The following is a 17809-nucleotide window of genomic DNA, read 5'->3' as shown; positions in this document are numbered from 1 at the left end:
GTCCCATCATTTAAACGGAGTGGGTATTAATAAGGTCGGCAGGTTTTATATATTTTGAAGTACGAAACAACGCAACAATTTTAAGAACATTAATCTAATAGGCATGAGTTTTAATAAGATGGTGCGACGCTTGGATCTAATAAACTCCCGAATAAGCATTAATAATTAAGGTTAATTTCAGCGCTAATAGTCGTGAACAATTATTCGTTTGTTTATACAATTAGGAGGAGTGTTAATTTAGCTATAGGATAGTTAATCACGTTCGAATATATTATTTTATCGTTCTCAATTTTGTTTATAATTTCTAGTAATGTCCCTTTTAGTTAATGTTCATCTCAATCCAGCGTTTAATATGGTACGCCTCTTTTAAGCTCGTAACGAGTTAGGATTTTCTCTCATTCATTTTAGAGACGAACATAATAGAAAAAATATAGTCGCTGTAGGTTCACCCTTTTTAAAAAAAAATAATGAGACGAGCCTCGCCAAATAAAAATGCAAATTGCGGGGCCCTCAATAATTGGCCATAATAAATACTTAGAACTTGGGATGGACTGTTTAGCGAACTTCACTACCTCCCCAAAAGATAACAATGCGTTAGACTCTTTAGGCGCGACTTAACTAAATTACATTCTTAAAATTTGGGTGTGCATTTATGTGACCCAAATTCAAATCTCGACGGAGTTAGAATGTATTGACGACCACGGGTGCATTGATTGTGACGTGGTTCGAGATGCATTTTCACAACGTTGCAATTCTATAAAAAAATAATAATAATAAAAGCGGTTTAAACTTAATAAAAGCACATAAGTAATAACATGTATTAAATCAGATATCTAGCCATTATAACAATTTAAGCGACCGTGCTAGAACCACGGGATTCGAGGGTGCCTAACACCTTCCCTCGGGTCAACAGAATTCCTTACTTAGAATTTCTGGTTCGCAGACTTCATTTGGAAAGTCGAATATTTTCCTCGATTTGGGATTCAAGATAAACCGGTGACTTGGGACACCAAAAGCCAAACCTTTCCCAAGTGGCGACTCTGAAATAAATAAATAATCCCATTTCGAATATTGTCACTTAAATTGGAAAAACTCCCTCGCGCATTTACCCTTCGGGGCGGGCGCGCAAAAAGGAGGTGTGACAGCTCTGGCGACTCTGCTGGGGACTTAACCCAGAACCTTTGGTTCAGGGTTCAAGAATTCGAGCTTAGAATAATTGTTATATTTGGCTTTATTATCTGATCTTTATTACATGTTTTGGGCATAACGCGCTAAAAAATTGTCTTTTACCGCTTTGATATTATCTGAACTGTATATAAACTGTGTCGAAACCTTTCTCTTCTTACCTCCGGGGAGAAGCTCGCTGGTCGAGACTCCCTATTCTGTTAGTGTCAATACCCTGAAATAAAAAATAGGCTCGGACAAGTTACGAAGCCGGATGGCCTTTTGGTTCCCGGTAAGTTGCCCCCTCCTCGACTCGAGTTGTCCGCTCGGGTACACAGTCTAGAACATATACCCAGGTTATAAACCTAGTATAACAAAACCTCATGCCGGATCCCTAGTAGGAATGCTTATTTGCATCATGTTGCATTTGACATAGGGGACTCAACACAGGGGTTGGGTCCGTTTAGGACAGACAACCTGAAATGAAAAGACCATCCTGCTGCATCCCGTTTGTTTTGCGCATTTATTTGCTTCAGATCTGCATGTTGGCCGGTTTCTAGAAAAAACTAAAAAAAAAGAGGAGAAAAAAAAATGAAAACAAAGTTTGTCTTTTAGTTTGATTTATTAAAAAAACATACAAAAAAAAATCATTTTAATCACTTTCAAAAGCCAAAAAATATATATTTATTTAAAAGTAAAAGAAAAAAAAAAAGGAAAATTCAAAATTCAAAAAAAAAATGTTGTTTCTTTTGTAGTATCTCTTTTATAAATTCAGACTAATAGTCCAAATACTTCCTTAAAAAGATTTTTCTTTAGTCTTCATCTCGTTTCAAAAATAAAAATATATATATATATAAAAATCCAGAAAAATATTTTTTTTTCCTTTTCTTTAAAAGATTGTATTCAGAAGGGGTTTAGTTTATTTAGTCTACGCTTGATCAAGCCCGAACTACGCCGGTTTGATTCTCATAGGGTATGAGATACGTAGGCAACCCTCATCGGGTCCAACCTCCCCTTTTTCAGAAATAGCCAAAACGTCAGAATTTTAATTTATGAGTCAGGTGACACTGTCTTGTCAGGAATAGTCGAATGTTCCCGAAAGGGACGTCGCAAGGCTAAATTTACATAAACAGCCATTTTTGATCATTTTTTAAAATTCTGACCAAATTGCCCAATGGCCCTAGGATCCTCGTCCCCGAGACTCTGCGATGCCATATTCCCAATGTCGGGTCACCATTATAAAAAAAAAGTCATAAATAATTCAAGTGATGCTGTTGTTATCAAAAACGGCCAAATGTTCCTGAAAGGGACGATGGAAGATTGACTTTGCGTAAACGGCCACTTTCGATCATCTTTTAAAGTTTTGATTGATTGACCCTCACAGCCTTAAAATCTTCATCCCCGAAGTGCTGAAAGGCCGTGTTCGAAAATCAGATCTTTCTTTCTAAAATATAGTCAAATCATTTTTAGTCAAATCATTTTTGCTTAAATCCCCTTAATAAATGTGTAGGATGGGCACAATGCAAAATGAACACTTTTTAACAGCAAATTTCCCGAACTACGCAAGATCTGATTCACGCGGCATCGTGATACGTAGGCAATCCTCATCGGATCCGGTCACATTTTTAACTGCAAATAATGAAAACAATAATAATAGGAAATAATAAAATAAAATAAAAATATAATAAAAAATGATAAATAAAGGGAAGCCTTAAGAGAAGCTGGAATGACGTATGTCTTTGTTGCAAACATGTAGAAATTAACTTAACTATATAGGTGCATCATGCCCCAACGTGAGATTACCTATCTGTTATTTGTTTCGAACTAACCGTTTGTTTGCTGCTGAGTCCTCCAGGTTTTTAGAAAAGGTGGTTGGTTTGGTGGAGGTCTGGCCTCACATTCATACTTCACGAGTTCGAAAGGGAGTGTTCAGTTACCCGTTGTTAACTAGAGAGGGACTATTCACACTTACTTCACAAGATCAAAGGGAAGCATAGAGATGTCTTCAGAAATCCCTTTGCCGACAATTCCTGTCTCTGAGGAGAGTTCAATCTCGGCCGTCCTGACGCCCGAGTCAGCAACTGCTGAGGAAAACAGAATCCTGCGGCTCCGCATGTTGGAGATGTTGGATGACTGGAATAACGGAAAAGAGCCACCGAGTGTAATCCCTGGGTTCCCTGAGTTGTTCTCCAAGACAAGTGGGACTTCCAACATCCCCATAAGCTATCCAACTACCCCATTCGGGTACCCGCCCATTTCAGCTCACTCTGCTGGATCACCCTCTGAGTCATACCCCTGGATGTCAACGACGGATGTAGCTACAAACATCTTCACCGCACCACCCTGTCCAACCGTGGCACAACCCACTACACACAGGCCCAATTTTGAATCTTCCTCATTCACATTCCAAGCCCCATCCTTCTCACTGGAACCAACTCGGTTCACCACCAGCACTCATCCTCAACAAACTCAAAACGAGTTTGCACCTGGGCAAGGTCAAGACCCCAAAACTGTTGAGCAAGATGAGATGGCAAAAAGAATGAGGAGCCTCGAGCAGAGTTTGAAAAACATGCAAGGTTTAAGTGGGCAAAATAGTGTTTCCTATACCGATCTATGCATGTTCCCTCACGTGCACCTACCCGTGGGTTTCAAAACACCAAAGTTTGAAAAGTATGACGGGCACGGCGACCCCATTGCTTATCTCAAGAAGTATTACAACCAATTGAGGGGAGCTGGCGGCAAAGAAGAATTGTTGATGGCATACTTCGGGGAAAGTCTGATAGGAATAGCCTCAGAGTGGTATATGGACCAACACATATCTCGATGGAATATATGGGATGATCTTGCCAGAGATTTTGTGAGGCAATTTCAGTATAATATTGACATTGCACCAGACAGAAATTCTCTGTCAAACTTGAAGAAAAAACCCTCGGAAAATTTCAGAGAATATGTTATTAAATGGCGCGAGCAGGCATCAAGGGTAAAACCTCCTATGGACGAGATAGAAATGGTCACTACTTCCTCCAGGCTCAAGAACCAGACTATTTCCAGAATATGATGTCATACTTTGGGTTTTAAAACACCAAAGTTTGAAAAGTATGACGGGCACGGCGACCCCATTGCTCATCTCAAGAAGTATAGAGGGGAGCTGGCGGCAAAGAAGAATTGTTGATGGCATACTTCGGGGAAAGTCTGATAGGAATAGCCTCAGAGTGGTATATGGATCAAGACATATCTCGATGGAATATATGGGATGATCTCGCCAGAGATTTTGTGAGGCAATTTCAGTATAATATTGACGTTGCACCAGATAGAAATTCTCTGTCAAACTTGAAGAAAAAACCCTCGAAAAATTTCAGAGAATATGCTATTAAATGGCGCGAGCAGGCATCAAGGGTAAAACCTCCTATGGACGAGATAGAAATGGTCACTACTTTCCTCCAGGCTCAAGAATCAGACTATTTCCAGTATATGATGTCAGCCATGGGAAAGCCTTTCGCGGAAGCAATCAAGATCGGGGAGATAATAGAGAATGGTTTGAAAACGGGTAGAATCTTAAGTCAAGCAGCCATAAGGACAACCTCCCAAGCCGTCCAAAGCGGGTCCGGAGGAATGGCAAGAGGAAAGAAAAAGGAAGAAACATCCATGGCAGCATCAGAAGCGAGGGAATATCGTAATCCTAGGCCTCGATTTCCAGAAAGAACCCCACAGCATTACTACCCCCACCAAAATGTGACTTATGCTCCTCAACCCTACATGGTCATAAATACCCAGCCCTATGTCCATCCACCACAGCAAGCCAATCGAGGCCAAGCTCCACCTCCTAGAAATCAGCCTCCCTACCGGAACCACTATAATCCACAGCCCACTCAAAATAACTTCCGCCCTCAGGAACCACCATGAAGACAGACTTTCACACCCATCGGTGAACCATATTCTACCTTGTTCCCAAAGCTAGTCCAGATGGATTTTCTGCAGCCAGTCCCTTAGACAAGGCACAATCCGGCATCACCTGCTTACAAAGCCGGTGTTAGGTTCGCTTATCATTCAGGAGCAGAAGGGCATGATACAAATGATTGTTGGACTTTGAGAAGGGCGGTTGAGAACTTAATAGAGCAAGGGAAGATTGTACTAAGGGACGAGGAGGTCCCAAATGTGACTAACAATCTGTTGCCCGCTCACAATAACGGGCCGTTGATTGGAATGATTTGTGAGGACAAAGAATTTGATCCTGCCTTAAAAGCTATAATCGCCATCGTCGATGCAGGGAAAAGGCCTAAAACCACCCCGAAGCTAGAGAAAGGGGAAAAGAAGGTTAGTGCTGTCAAGGTTGAGCCCGAAGAGAAAGTCGAGACAAAGACAGTAACGGTGTTGCCTGTGAGGAATGAAGTTCTTTACGTTCCACGAGGACGAGCAGAGAAGCCGCAGAGATTCGAAGTCAAAAGGGCAAAACCAATGTACGTACCAAAGGGGGCCTATATGGTCCGGGGGACGATTCAACCACCTCGGCTGAATGAGCCAGTGGTTATCGGACGCGTGCCACAGAAGCCAATGACATACCCGTCCGCAGTACCATGGAACTATCAAATAACATTGGTTACGTACAAAGGCAGAGAAGTCACGGGAGAACTTCCGGAGAATACTTTCATTGGAAGGTATTCGAACACTCAAGAGTTAAACAACGCCACACGGAAACGCTTCCCACCAAAGGAGCCTGTAAGCATTGAGGAAGCGGAAGCTTTCTTCCAAAAGATGAAAATGCCCGACTACGAAGTGGTGGATCAGTTACGCAAGTGCCCCGAGCAAGTTTCTATGCTGTCTCTGCTGATGAGGTCGGCCGAACACCAGAAGATCTTGCTCAAGACCCTGAACGAAGCATACATACCAGTTGAAACCTCAGTCGAACAACTGGAACGAATGACAGAGAGGTTCTTCACAGTTAACCAGGTTTCTTTCAGCAAGAACGACTTACCTCCAGAGGGAGAAGCTCACAACAAAGCCTTACATCTGACAGTTAAATGCGAAGACTACTACGTCAAGCGGGTAATGTTGGATGGAGGTTCAGGTGTTGACATATGTCCACTCTCCACGCTGCAGAGAATGGAAATTGGGACCGGACGAATCTGCCCCAATAATGTCTGCGTAAGGGCTTTTGATGGCGTTAAGAGGGACACCCTCGGAGAAATAGACTTGGTGTTAACTATAGGACCAGTGGAGTTTGAAATAACTTTCCAGGTGCTTGACATGGATACGTCTTATAAGTTTCTCCTCGGCAGACCTTGGATTCATGCGGCAGGGGCTGTGCCTTCCACTCTCCACCAAATGGTGAAATTTGAATACGAAGATCGAGAAATTATGGTCCACGGAGAAGGCGAACAGTCTATTTATCGGGACCCATCCATCCCATATCTTGAAGCGAGGGAAGGGAGCGAGCACACAGTTTATCAGGCTTTCGAAGTTGTGCTAGCGGAGCAGTATGAAGAAGGAAGACCTTACCCCCAACCTTTCTTGTCCAACGCCTCAATCATGGTGGCTAAAGAAATGATCTGACATGGATTCAGGCCAGGGAAAGGGCTTGGACGAACGCTGCAAGGAATAACGGAACCCATCACCTTGCCTTCCACTAAGAAACTTTTTGGGATAGGTTTTCAACCCACTCCAAAAGATGAAGAGTGGGCAAGGAAGAGGAAAAGTGAGGGTTGGAAACTGCCTCGGCCATTGCCAGATTTATACGAGACTTTCGTCGGACCAAAATACATCGAAGAAGAAGATGATGAGGTTTTCACAGCCGAAGAGATCGAGGAGATCTGTGAGGCAATGAGATGAATGCTCTACGAAGCTCACATAGTTCAACCGGGAGAAGGCACAAGCACCGCTGAGATGCTATATGTGAGGCCAAACGCCAAGCTTCGAAACTGGGAGGCCACGCCTTTCCCAACTAGACGGGAGTCCGGGTAGACCTGTCCTGCCACCTTTCCTGCACCACGAGTTATCCCCAGGATGTAACTCGGATGTTTTTCCTTCAGTTTTTGTTTTGAATTCCTGAAATATAAACCTTGTTATCTTCCAAATTCCAAGAAATAAAAATCAGTGTTTTCTCATTTTTCCTTTATTCTGATTTTTTGTTATTTTTCCTTTATCTTTTCTTTCAGTTATAATAATGCGACTTTAAATAATATGACATGCTTGCAGACTTCACGCCCAGATCACAACGAGCTGTTTAATTGTGAAATAATGAACCAAGAACCGGAATATGACAAAGAAGAGGCTTTTAGGCAAATAAATCAAAAATTGGAACACTTTGAGAAAAAACCTAAGCCGAATCTGAATGACACCGAACCGGTTAATTTGGGAACTCCTGAAGAAATCCGAGAGACCAAAATAAGCATTCACACGGACGAAAAAACATGAGACGCGATAATTCAACTCCTTTTTGAATTTAAAGATGTGTTTGCTTGGTCATACGATGACATGCCAGGATTAGGTGTTGATCTAGTGGTGCATAAATTGCCAATTCACCCTGATTGTCCCTCAGTTCAACAAAAGCAAAGAAACTTCAAAACTGATGTCAGTGACAAGATTAAAGAAAAAATCACCAAGAAGTTGAAAACGGGAGTAATTCGGGTAGTCCAATACACCACGTGGTTGGCGAATGTAGTTCCAGTGCCGAAAAAAGATGGGAAGACTCGGGTATGTGTGGATTATCGAGATTTGAACAGGGCGAGTCACAAAGACAATTTCCCATTGCCCAACATCCACATCCTTGTTGATAATTGCGCCAAACATGAGATACAATTTTTCGTAGATTGTTACGCGGGGTATCATCAGGTGTTGATGGATTAAGAAGACGCCGAGAAGACTGCCTTCACTACCCCTTGGGGCACTTACTGTTATCGGGTTATGTCATTCGGCCTAGAAGAATGCTGGGGCAACTTACATGAGAGCCATGACTGCCATTTTTCATGACATGATGCATCAAGAGATAGAGGTGTATGTGGACGACGTGATAGTCAAGTCCAGGACTCGGGACAATCATATCCAAGACTTGAGGAAATTCTTCGAGAGACTGAGAAAGTACGACTTGAAGCTGAACCCGGCCAAATGCGCCTTCGGAGTCCCATCAGGCAAGCTTTTGGGTTTCATAGTAAGCAGGAGAGGTATCGAGTTAGATCCGACAAAGATAAAATCTATCAGAGATCTACCTCCCCCAAGAACGAAGAAAGACGTGATGAGTCTATTGGGCAGGTTAAACTATATCAGTCGATTCATTGCCCAGCTGACTAGCACATGTGAGCCCATATTCAAGCTATTGAGGAAGGATGCAGCGATCAAATGGACAGCTGAGTGTCAAGAAGCTTTTGACAAGATCAAAGAATATCTGTCAAATCCCCCAGTTTTGGTCCCGCCAGAGCCAGAGAGACCCCTGTTCTTGTATCTGACAGTCTTGGAAAATTCTTTTGGTTGCGTCCTCGGGCAACATGACATAACCGGAAATAAGGAGCAGGCGATCTATTACTTGAGCAAGAAATTCACCGGCTACGAGGTCAAGCACACTTTGCTGGAAAGAACGTGTTGTGCTTTGACGTGGGTTGCTCAAAAATTGAGACATTATCTCCAATCTCACACTACTTACCTCATAAGCAGGTTGGATCCTTTGAAGTACATATTTCAGAAACCAATGCCTACTGGAAGACTGGCCAAGTGGCAAATCATGCTTACCAAATTTGACATAGTCTATGTCACCCGCACGGCAATGAAAACCCAGGCGTTAGCAGATCATTTGGCCAAAAACCCGGTTGACGAAGAATACCAACCATTGAGTACTTATTTTCCGGATGAAGAAATAAACACCATAGAAGTAGTCTCGGAAAACGCTTATGTTTGGAAGATGTTCTTTGATGGGGCCGTAAACGCCAAAGGTGTAGGAATTGGGGCAATTTTGATCTCACCCTCTGGTCAGAACTATCCTGCTACAGCTAGACTGCGCTTCTTTTGCACAAACAATACAGCTGAATATGAAGCCTGCATCATGGGCATGCATATGGCGATTGATCAGGATGTTGAAGATTTATTGATTATGGGAGATTCTGACCTGATTATCCGGTAAGCCCAAGGTGAATGGGAAACTCGGGATGTCAAGCTTATTCCTTACCGACAGCACGTGGAGGACCTCGGCAAGCGTTTCAAATCAATAGAGTTCAGGTATATCCCGCGGTGTCACAATGAACTAGCGGATGCACTTGCTACCTTAGCTTCAATGTTACCCTACACAGGCAACGCCCACGTCGATCCCTTGGAAATCCAAATCAGGGAAAGACGCGGTTATTGTAATATAATCGAGGCAGGATTGCGTACACAGCCATGGTACCATGATATCAAAAGGTTCTTGAAGACACAAGAATACCCCAAACATGCTACTTGAGATCAAAAGAGGACTATCAGACGGCATGCATGAGGTTTCTTTTTTAGCGGTGAGGTATTGTATAAAAGGACCCCGGACCTCAATTTATTAAGATGTGTTGACGCCGAGGAAGCGGGAAGGATCATGCCTGAAGTACACACAGGAGTGTGCGGGTCCCACATGAACGGGTATGTTTTGACAAAGAAAATCCTTCGAGCAGGTTATTACTGGATAACCATGGAAAAGGACTGTTTCTACTTCGTTCGAAAGTGTCATCAGTTCCAGGTGCATGGTGATTTGATTCATGCACGTCCCACAGAATTGCATCCCATGTCTGCACCTTGGCCATTTGTTGCCTGCGGCATGGACGTCATTGGTCCTATCGAGCCGAAGGCCTCAAATGGACACAGATTCATATTAGTTGCTATCGACTACTTCACGAAGTGGGTAGAAGCTGTCACTCTCAAATCAGTCACTAAGAAGGCTGTTGTGGATTTTGTGCATTCAAATCTCATCTGTCGTTTTGGTATTCCTGTAACTATCATCACAGATAACGCGGCAAACTTGAACAGTCACTTGATGGGGGATGTATGCGAACAGTTCAAAATAATGCATAGGAACTCCACTCCTTATCAGCCCAAGGCCAACGGCGATGTTGAAGCAGCAAACAAGAACATCAAGAAGATTTTGAGGAAGACGATCCAGAGTTCCCGACAATGGCATGAACAGTTACCTTTTGCATTGTTGGGATATCGCACTACAGTACGCACATCAGTAGGGGCAACCCCTTACTTGTTGGTTTATGGGACTGAGGCTGTGATACCAGCAGAGGTGGAATTCCTTCGCTCCGAACCATTGTCGAAGCAGAAATTGAAGATAGCGAGTGGGTTAAAACTCGATTAGAGCAGTTGACTTTGATTGACGAGAAACGAATGGTTGCGGTTTGTCACGGGCAGTTGTACCAGCAAAGAATGGCCCGTGCTTACAACAAGAAAGTCCGACCCAGGAATTTTGAGGTGGGTAAACTGGTCCTGAGGCGCATTCTGCCACATCACCAGGAAGCGAAAGGAAAATTTGCTCCTAATTGGAAAGGCCCATACATCATCAGGAAGATATTGCCGAGGGGAGCATTGTATCTGGGCGATATTGAAGGAATTGATCCTGAAACAACAGTGAATGCGGATGCAGTCAAAAGGTACTATGTTTGAGTTTACTTCGGTGATATTTTGGCACATGTGAGATGATGAAGGATTTATTCCCACTGCTCAAACACTATCAACTCTCTCCACAAGCCCTTTGAGCCGGTTGCATTTCTTTGTCTACCTAAAAAAAAACCAAACAAACATTGATTGAGCCTGAACTACATTTGACTTGATTCCGAAAGGATACGTAGGCAGCCTCTCTCTGAGGTTCAGTCACACCAAAAATAAAACCCAATTTACCCTGAAATTGAAATCGGGGCACACCAAATGGATTAGAAGTTGTAGTTCATCTACCATTCCAAGCACAAGTCCTTCAGATCAATTGCAAAAGGCAGGGGAAGCCGAGAGATATCATGATTGGAGGCCGGTACATTCAAATTGAGAGAAATAAAATGAGAGAGTCTTATCGGTGAAAACCTTCGGGCACCGTAAGGCGACAGGAGCAGAGAAATCGAAAATGAGAGAGCTTGTTTAGTAAAAACTCGCAAAGAGTGCTATCAAGCGACAACAAGAAGAGAAATGAGAGATGTCGACTAGCAAAAACCCGCAAAAGGCACTGTCGGCCGAAAAGGTTATTCCACCTCAGAAAGTCTTGGCAAGGTTCCACCGGTTTGGAAACATAGATCTGTTTCTGGTTCATGATGAAATGCAAGTTCGTGAAGGTCGGGCATCCAGTCCAAAAAGCATGTCGTGTCAATTTAAAGTCAACATTGTTTTCCTCAGATAAGTCTTTCTTGTCCCGAAAGGGACACTTCTCTTTTAAATTTGTTTCCTCCGTTCTTTGTCTTACTTTTCTTTGAATCCCTTTCATTTTTTTACCCCAAGTTCTAAATATACTGGAAAGAATAGGTGGCGGGACCGGTTTCACGGAGCTCCATTTAGTAAGAAGTGAATACCCCGCTTCAGTGGTACGTATGTCCAGTCCCGATTGATCATGATGTTGGTTTCCTTCGAAGTAAAGCCGCACACACCCACAAAAAAAAAAACCGACAAATCCCCACAGGGTCTCCCTTTGTACAAATCCCAACAGGGTCTCCCTTTGTAAAAATCTCAGTCTCCCTTGTAAAAATCCCCCAAAGAGTCTGCCCCAGCTAATCCCCAACGAGTCTGCCTGGTACAAATCCCCACAGAGTCTCCCCAATAAAAATCCCCACTGAGTCTGCCTCGGTAAAAATCCCCAAGCAGAATGGGATGGAAGAACCAAAGCCTTACATGGGCAAATCATCACAAAATCCGGGAATGCGAGTCTGAGCAGTTTAAAAGGGTTTCGCCTGTGAATCCAATCAATGGCAGAGTTTCTCAACAAGAATAAGGACGGGACAAAGCAATTGGAATGATCAAGGCCATCGAACCAACCACCATTTTCAAACTAACAATTGTTCTTTGTTTGGAAAATTGAAACAGGTGTGATCCAAAGCAACCGTGCAAAAAGCAGGGTAGCCCCAAAAAAAGAAATACGTGAATGCAAGAAACAGCTTTGCAATAAGGAATCAACCCAAAAAGGAAGTTTCCCCAAAATTCTCTTCTGCATTTTACTTACAAAAAAAATAATAATAATAAAAAAAACGAAAAAAGAAGCAAGAAGAAAACTCAAAAAGAGGGTTAGTTAGAATCCCCAATTTTCTGTAAGCCAGCATTAGGGCTGCAATCCCTGAGTTGAGCAGTCTTTCCTTTAGCCAACATTAGGGCTCCAATCCCTGAGTTGAGTATTTTTCTATTTAGCCAGCATTAGGGCTCCAATCCCTGAGTTGAGCATTTTTCCTGTTAGCCGACATTAGGGATCCAATCCCTGAGTTGAACAATTTTCCTTAAGCCGGCATTAGGGCTCCAATCCCTAAGTTGAGCAGTTTGCTTTAGCCAGCATTAGGGCTCCAATCCCTGAGTTGAACGTTTTGTTTTAGCCAACATTAGGGCTACAATCCCTGAGTTGAGCATTTTTTCATTTATCCAGCATTAGGGCTCCAATCCCTGAGTGCATTTTTTCTGTTAGCCGATATTAGGGCTTCAATCCCTGAGTTGAGCAATTTTCCTTAAGCCAGCATTAGGGCTCCAATCCCTGAGTTGAGCAGTTTTCTTTAGCCAGCATTAGGGCTCCAACCCCTGAGTTGAGCGTTTTGTTTTAGCCAACATTAGGGCTCCAATCCCTGAGTTGAGCGATTTTCTTTTAGCCGACATTAGGGCTCCAATCCCTGGGTTGAGCAGTTTGTCCATTTAGCCAGCATTAGGGCTCCAATCCCTGAGTTGAGCAGTCTTTAATTTAGTCGACATTAGGGCTCCAATCCCTGAGTTGAGCGTTTTTCTTTTGGCCAGCATTAGGGCTCCAATCCTTGAGTTGAGCAGTTTTTCCATTTAGCCAGCATTAGGGCTCCAATCCCTGAGTTGAGCGATTTCCTTTTAGCCGACATTAGGGCTCCTATCCCTGAGTTGAGCATTTTTCTTTTAGCCGACATTAGGGCTCCAATCCCTGAGTTGAGCGATTTTCTTTTAGCCGACATTAGGGCTCCAATCCCTGAGTTGAGCAGTTTGTCCATTTAGCCAGCATTAGGGCTCCAATCCCTGAGTTGAGCATTCTTTCCTTTAGCCTACATTAGGGCCCCAATCCCTGAGTTGAGCGTTTTGCTTTTGGCCAGCATTAGGGCTCCAATCCCTGAGTTGAGCGATTTCCCTTTAGCCGACATTAGGCTCCAATCCCTGAGTTGAGCATTTTTCCTTTAGCCAGCATTAGGGCTCCAATCCCTGAGTTGAGCAATTTTTCTTTAAGCCAGCATTAGGGCTCCAACCCCTGAGTTGCGCATTTTACCTTTTGGCGACATTAGGGCTCCAATCACTGAGTTGCACTTTGTAGGCTAGAGTTTTCCAATCCCCTCATCAGTGCTATAAATTTTCATGACAATTAACTCACGAAATTTTCCTAGTTGAAACTGGGGCAGAAAATTTCGTTCGTTTGTTTCGTTGTCTCAGCGGGTCTGACCTCGAGGTGCATGGATCGAGATGACCAACGGGATGAGTCTCAATCCAGAATAAAAAAAAAAGAAAAGAACAAAAAGAAGATTGTTCCCAAATATCGGAACAAACAAAGGGCAAGTCGCTCAAAATTTGATCAAAATTCCCGAGTTCCGCCTATCCCGTTTCACTCAAAACTGCAGAAATAAACAAGTGCCTACAACTTGCAAGCATCAAGATTCGGATCGAAGTCTACAAGCAGAATCAGCTAAGACCCAAGATCAAGTTGCAAAAGAATTAAAGATAGGAATCTTGTAACTAGCATTTGACAGGCATAAGTAGATAGTTCAGTTTCAATTTTCCTTTGGTTGTAATAAGGCGGTCAGTAAAGCAGCAGTGGCAACAGCAACAGCAGTAACAGCAAGCATCGCAATCCCAGGTTGGTCCCAGCTACCAAAGTTTCCCGAACTACATTAACATGATTCCCCTTTAGCCAGGGATATGTAGGAAACCTTTGAAGCAAAGGTTCGGTTAAATCTTTTAAAAAAAAATGCTTCACACGGAGTACTCGGATGGGCAAAAATTGCTCACTTTATCTTTGCACGAAAACCCTTCGTGTCTTCGGGCAAAGAGGGGCAGTTGTAAGCACGTGATTTTTGCCCTATGAAAGAATTACTCCCAAAAAATTCAAAATAAAATGATTTTCCTTGGTGTGCAATTTTGAGAATTTTTGTGACATTTTTGGATAATTATTTGTATTTGTCTGTGCATGTTTATTTGTTAAATTAATAAAAATACAAAAATATGTCGCATTTTGCATGTAGGATTTAATTCTACAATTGTTAGTAATTAAGTTTGTTTTACAAAAATTAAAAAAATTACAAAAATAGGCATCTTTTGCATTTTTAGCATTTAATGTCCAAATATACAAATTTATGCTTAATTATTACTTAATTGTGCGTTAATTGTTATTGGGAGTTAATTTGCGCCTTTATAACTTAATAATAATTTAAGGATTTTTAGAATTTAAGTTTTAGAAAAACAAAAGAAGAAAAGAGAGCAAAAATACAAAGAAAATCGGATTTGGGCCTCTTCTTCATTTTTAAACCCAGGACCAAAATACCTCTACCCAACCCAAAACCCTTTGACCCGGCCCATTTCCACCTCATCCCTTTTTGATTTTTCAGATTTTTGTTTCACTCTTCTCACTCAACCAAACAACCCAAACCCTAAACACACCCTAAACTCTCTAGCCGTCACATTTCACACCCCTCCCCCCTTCTCTCTTTTTCTTCTCCAAACCACCCTCCCTAACCCTAAAACCACCCAAGACCCTCCCATGGCTGCCCCGCCTCTTCTCCCTCATGCCACACACACATACACAACACGCACACACACAGTGACATACGTACACACACACACACGCGCAGCAGCCCGTCCATGCCTGTTGTTTCTTCGTCGTCTTCTCCACCACGTCCAGTCATGGACGACCTCAAACAGCCCCAAGCAACCATGAACGAGCAGCCATGATGAGAAGCAATGTCTCCCCACAGCTCCACCATCGTCGTCGCATCCAAACGACCCTCGTCGCTGCTGCTTCCTCGTCGTTGCTGCTGCCCGCGTCCAGCTACGACGAGCAGTCATGGCTGCTCCAGCAGTGTTATTGTTGCTGCTCTGTCGAGCTCCACCAGCAGTGTCACCACTGCATCACGACTGCCATGGCTACGTCTTCTTCGTCGCGTCGTGGATGCTACCATATCGCTGCCATGGCAGCTCCTTCGCGGTTTGCTGTTGCGTTCTTCTTCTCCATAAGCTGCTGCTCTTTCCTCTTCGCCATTGCTACATTCAACTGTTTCTTCGTTTGTCGTCTTCGTCGTCAAGTTATTTTGGTGCGATAATCGTTTCCGGGCAGATTTCTTCCGAGTTCATTATCGTTCCGATCCGGTTAGTTGGTTTAAGTTTCATTCCCGTCCGTAATTTGTTTGATATTTTTCGGATCTGAAATCATTAAATGTTTGATTCTTGTTCTTAATTTTTATTCAGTTGTTTTATTTTTCTTGTTTATTTTTTGTAAGAATTGTTAGTTTAATTATAATATTGTTAGATTTAAATTGAAGTTCAATTAATTATTTTTCAGTTTGTTTTATTAGTTTAAAAGAATTTAGTTGTAATATGGAAATATGTTGGTTTAATCATTTGGATCCGTCATGTTTGTTTGTTTAATTCATGTTCATTTTGTTTGAAGTTCGTTTTTAATTCATTGATTTAATGTGAGTTTATGTTTTGGTTTTTAATTTTTTTTTATTTAGTTTGAATCATGTATCTTTGTTGTATTTTGTTAGATTTAATTTTAAGTTCAAATGATTATTGAATTTAGAAATCTGAATATACTTGTTTGTTGTTGTTGTTGTTAAATCTGAAAGTAGATTTGTTTGTTGTTAAAAATATTGTTCAATCAAAATAATTTTAGTTGTTTCTTTGTTGTTCATCATTTATTTTGAATTTATTGTTGAATATTATTTCGAAATTGGTTGTATTTGCTGTATTTTGGTTGGAATTGATTAGGTGAATTGGTTATAGTTGATGGGGGTAGATTTGGTAATTTGAAGTACGTTCAGGGGTAAATTGGTAATTTCAGTAAGGTCAAAGGGGTATTTTTGGAATTAAAATTCTGAACAATTGTTTATTTTGAGTGCTCTATCCATTAAAATTAAATAATTTGTTAATAATATTAAAATAATATAGGCATGGGGGGCTCAAGAAAAGTTTGTTTAAATAAATAATAATTGTATTTTTAAACTAGTAGTGGGTTTGGTAGGAGAAAGTGTTTGTTTTATCAATTGATTAAAGGGTTTGGGATGGGAAATAAAAGGAGGAGGATTTGATCAGATTTTTTAGGAGGAGACCCCTGAAAAAAAAGAACAAAAAATTTCATCCATCAAAACTTCCTCTAAACAGCTCTTTCTTTCTGATTTCCAGATTGAAGTTTGATATTCAAAATCCAAAACAAAAACATTAGAAAACAAAAAAAAAAGAATAGAGTTGGGTTCTGCTTGAGTTGATCTTCTGTTTAAGTTTACTTTGGTGAATTTTCCAAAGCATTTAAGTTCAGTTTTGAAGGCACTTGGGTGATTTTCGAGTTATTGTGCTGTTACCCGAATTATTTGGTTCATTTGCTATTGCTATTGGTTCTTTGTCGAAATCTTGGAGTTTTGGTTGGGTTTGAATCATTCTTGTATTGGCTGGTTGTTGCTGTGGTGTTTGCTGTTGCTGCTTCGAATTACTACTCGCTCTACTGACCTTTCTTCTTCTTCAATTGTAAGCATTTCCAGGTACACATTTCTGAAACTATGTTTGTTGAAAGCTTGAAGCTGAAGTAAAAATGAAGAAATGAATGTAGTTTGCTTCACAGTACTCGTGTTCAAAATATAGCAAATAGCTTAAATGATAGTTAACCCATATTTGTTTAAGCTCATTCCAACTACATTTATTCCGTATGAATTGGAATGTACTCTAATTGAGATGGACTGTTAAATAGTATGTTGTTTAAATCAGATGTATCTCCATATATATAACAATTTAGTCTGATTTGGTGATGATAGTATAACTGAATCATGGCAAGCGTCTGTGTGTACTTCTGTTGGGATCTTTGAACTATCAAACTCGTTATATCCGGTCTAATTTGATTTCCAGAAAATGTATTCCAAACAAATTTTCATATTGTGTTATGTTAGCACCAACAATTTATCCAAGTATGACAACCCTCTTATTGGGCTCCTCATTTCATTAGTTTTAATGAGGCATATTAATAATTAATATTGGTATCGGCCCATCATTTAAACGAAGTGGGCATTAATAAGGTCGGCAGGTTTTACATATTTTGAAGTACGAAACAACGCAACAATTTTGAGAACATTAATCTAATAGGCATGAGTTTTAATAAGATGGTGCGACGCTTGGATTTAATAAACTCCCTAATAAGCATTAATAATTAAGGTTAATTTCAGCGCTAATAGTCGTGAACAATTATTCGTTTGTTTATACAATTAGGAGGAGTGTTAATTTAGCTATAGGATAGTTAATCACGTTCGAATATATT

The sequence above is a fragment of the Nicotiana sylvestris genome, chromosome 10 (genome assembly GCF_000393655.2).
Source record: "Nicotiana sylvestris chromosome 10, ASM39365v2, whole genome shotgun sequence".
Classification (NCBI taxonomy): domain Eukaryota; kingdom Viridiplantae; phylum Streptophyta; class Magnoliopsida; order Solanales; family Solanaceae; genus Nicotiana; species Nicotiana sylvestris.
This window is presented reverse-complemented; position numbering follows the sequence as displayed.